Raw genomic sequence first — 3,937 nt, forward strand, 5'->3', positions numbered from 1 at the left:
TCCCGGAGCCTTATCCCCCTGAAAGGACAAGACAACTTTTTTAGTTTCCTCAGCAGAGGGGATAGTAGAATGGGCCTTATTCTAGTTAGGATCAATAGTCTTGGGGATGATGTCAACCAGATCCTGTTGCTTAGTATAATCAATCTCCTTGCTACCGGTGAGGAGCTGAGAAAAGAAACTAACAGCTTCATCCCTAATATCATCCTCCTTAAGAAGAATTTTGTCCTCAGCAATTAATCTGGAAATTCTATTTGCAGCTTTATATTTCATAGAAGTCATATGAAAAAATTTAGTATTTTTGTCCCCTACTTCCAACCAAATAGCCCTGGATCTCTGTCTCCAATAGATTTCCTCCCTAGAAATAATGTTGTGAAGTTTGACTAAAATATAATCTTCCTTAGCCTTGGGACACTTGTCATAGCCATCTTTCTATATTGAGTTTTGGATCTGATCTAATTCCTCCTTCAGCTTTTTTTTTAATTCAAAAATATCACCAAAGACCTTGTTCCAGATCTTAATGTTATCTTTGATGTTTCTAAGTTTTTTGGCAAATTTGTACATGGTTGTTCCATTCACATCAATATTCCACCAATTGGCAATGGATTTTTCCAGAGAGGGGTGAGAGATCCACATTTTCTCAAATCGGAAAGGGAAGCATTGTTTACTCTTAATGGACTCAGCAACAATGGAAATGGGATAATGATCCTAGCCAATTCTATTGACAACTGACAGGGAACATCTATGAGAAAGAATCCAATCATTAGTAATAAAGGATCTATAAATTCTTACCTGAATGAGGTCTTCTCCATCCCTTCGATTAGACCAAGTGTAAGAAGCTACAGTGAGATCAATATCAATAAGAGCATTGACATTGATGAAGTCCATCAAGTCAGATCTGTTGTCCAATTGGGCTTGAGTTCCTCCAAATTTTTCAGTTCCTTGCAAAGGAGTATTGAAATCTCCCATCAACAGCCAACTGTCCTTAGGGAAAGATCTTCTTTTCTGCTGGATTTTATCCCAAAATTTACTCCTAGCAGCTTTGGAATTAGGGGCATAGATATTTGTGACCACCCATTCCTTTCCTTCGGAGATGCTTTTAACTTTCATAGATATGATATTACCATCTTCATCGATCATATCTCCTAAAATAGTTTTCTTGTTCCAAAAAAAAGCCACCCCACCAGAGGCCCCATTTGAGCTACTACCATAGACCCCTCCATTTTTAAAGAAGTTTAAATTCTCAACTTTCTCCTTACTCATTTTGGTTTCCTGCACAAGGATAATATTCAGCTTATGGTCTCGAATGAGATTCCGTAATATATCATGTTTATTGAGACCATTTAGGCTTCAAATGTTCCATGAGATTACCTTCATTTGGAAACCTGGGGGCAAGATTCCTCTATAGTTCACTGCCTTCCATCAGCTATGTTCTACTTACTCTCCTAGTCCCTATGCCATTTCATGGTTTTACGTCCCTGCGGAGATTTGGATAGACCAATATCAGCCTTGGATCTGGTCCTAGTTTTCACCCCATTAGGGCATCCTGCCTTCTTATTTTTCTTTTTTCCATTCCTTGTTATTTCTTCCTCATGCTTATCTCTGGGATCAACTTGCATGTTATTCCATAGTTCTCCTCTTTTCTGGGATGAAGTGGGCTTGTCAACTCCAATATTCTGGAATAACGCATTTAGATTAACCTTAGGCAATCCAAACTTGTTCTTCCTTCTAGAATTAACTTCATGTCCTTCAAAATCATTTGGGCACTCTTCATCTCTTTTTATTGTTGAAACTTGAAGGGCATCATGTTGAGCTTTAGTTGCATCCTCAATCTCACCTTCTTCAATAATCTCTTCAATGATTGCAATCTCTTCCTCTTGAGTCTGTAGGACCTAAAAAATATTGATTGTTTTGATCTCAAATCCACTGATTTCATTCTTTTTATCTTCCTTCAAAAGGGGAGCCTTAAGAGGGTTAGCATTTCTATCACCTTCTGATAAGTCTTTTATGTTACCAGGAGTCCCACTTCCTCCTTCCACTCTACTATCTTCCTTAATATTATTCTTTTCTTTCCATACCTGTTTATGGGGATTGTTAACCTTCATAGGTTTTTTAGGGTTACTAGGGCAAGCCTTAGCCCAGTGTCCAGCTTTCTTACAGGAAAAGCACACAAAGGGGAGGGACTCAAACTCTATTGTCTATTCCCATAATCCAAGTTTGGAATTTATATCAATAGAGCTAGGAAGATCCAACTTCTGTGAAATATTAACACAAATGCACACATAAACCAACATCTTTCGAGCTACAGTCATTGGATCTATCGCAACAAGCTCCCCAAAGGAGTTCGCAATTCCAGAGAAAACATCCTCAACCCAGAATTCAAGCAGCAAGCCTAGCAACCTTACCCTGATTGGAGCAGATTCAAAGAAAGAATCATTGAGTTTCATATTAGGAGACCATTTTCTCATGGATAGGGAAGATTTACGAAACATCCAAGGACCACCGCTTAATGTTGCTTCCATATCTTCCCCACAAGAAAAGGAAAAAACAAAAAAACCCCTTGATAGGGCTGAAACATCAACCTATCCTTTCAGCCTCCATTTTCTCTTAACAAATGACCTAACATCCTCAATATTGGGTCGTGGTCCAACAAACTTTCCCACCAAAGAGAAGGCCATTAAAGAAATGCTATGATCAATAACCAAATCTGGAACAGCAATAGCTAGTTTACCCATTTTTCTATCAGAGATGTCTTCCAAAAAGGGGATGGACGATTTTCCAATCGGTTTATTTACAAAAAGACTACTCCAGGGTTTGAGAGCCTTCACCTCTTTAGTCTTTTCTAAGTCAGCTTTCACAACCTCGAGACCCAATTTTAGAGAATCTTTCATCTTTTTGCGGTCAGGAGGAGGGTCTCGTTGCTGTGGGTCCCCATCCGGTCTCCCATCCTCATCATCCATCGCTTGTCCTTGAGATGCAGAGGCAGTAGAACCAGAGGACCCAGCCTTGTTGTTCCCTCTATTCCCAGAATTCAAATTTCCCTTTGCTTGTGTGGTTTCCATCATTGTTGTTGCTCTTCCTTGCTGTTTTGGATTGAAAAAAAAAATTCTAAACTTGTTATGTATCTATTAAAATGCTCATTCTTGCAAGGGATAGTTTATTGCTTATATTTTTTTGATTATGTGATTTTTAGGTCTTTTTTCAAGACTTTTTTATGATTTTCAATAGATTTTTTAAGGACATTACATGATTTTTGGGGATTTTTTCAGGACATTATCTAATTTTTATGATTTTTTCGAGACTTTATTTGATTTTTTAGAGATTTTTTTCAAGACTTTATTTAATTTTTAGAGATTTTTCAGGACTTTATTTTATTTTTATAGCATTTTAAAGACTTTTTTTTTGTTTTTAGGGATTTTTTCAATATTGATTAAGGGTTTGCCCCTAGTCAAGACTAGGACAATGTAGCACATCAAAGGGGAGTTGGATTGACTCAATCGGGAAAATTGGTTTCTAACATCGCAGACAATGTATCTTAGGTCATGAGGGATATTTTACTAGGTTTTATTATGGATGGTGTGGTAAAAATAATAGATGGATAAGCCTGACTGGATGAAATACTAATAGATGGTGGAGCTATGCTTTCTGTGCATGGACTTGTTTGCCAATTTTTCACCATGGTACTTACCTAAAGCGCTTGTTTGCCTGGTTTTCACTATAGGGTGAATTATTTCTCTTTAATTTTTTTATATTTTTTATTTTATTTTTGGTGGTCACACAAGGCACCTGTTTGCTAGGTTTTCATCAAGGTGCCTTTTTTTTTGTATTTTGTGGTGTTTTTTTTCTTTTGACTTTTTTCATTTTTTTTTAGATTTTTTCAACACACGGATCCTCTAAGCATTAAGTATAGTACTTTTTTAGGTGCATGTTATTGATAGGA

The sequence above is a fragment of the Cryptomeria japonica genome, chromosome 10 (assembly GCF_030272615.1).
Source record: "Cryptomeria japonica chromosome 10, Sugi_1.0, whole genome shotgun sequence".
Taxonomy (NCBI): domain Eukaryota; kingdom Viridiplantae; phylum Streptophyta; class Pinopsida; order Cupressales; family Cupressaceae; genus Cryptomeria; species Cryptomeria japonica.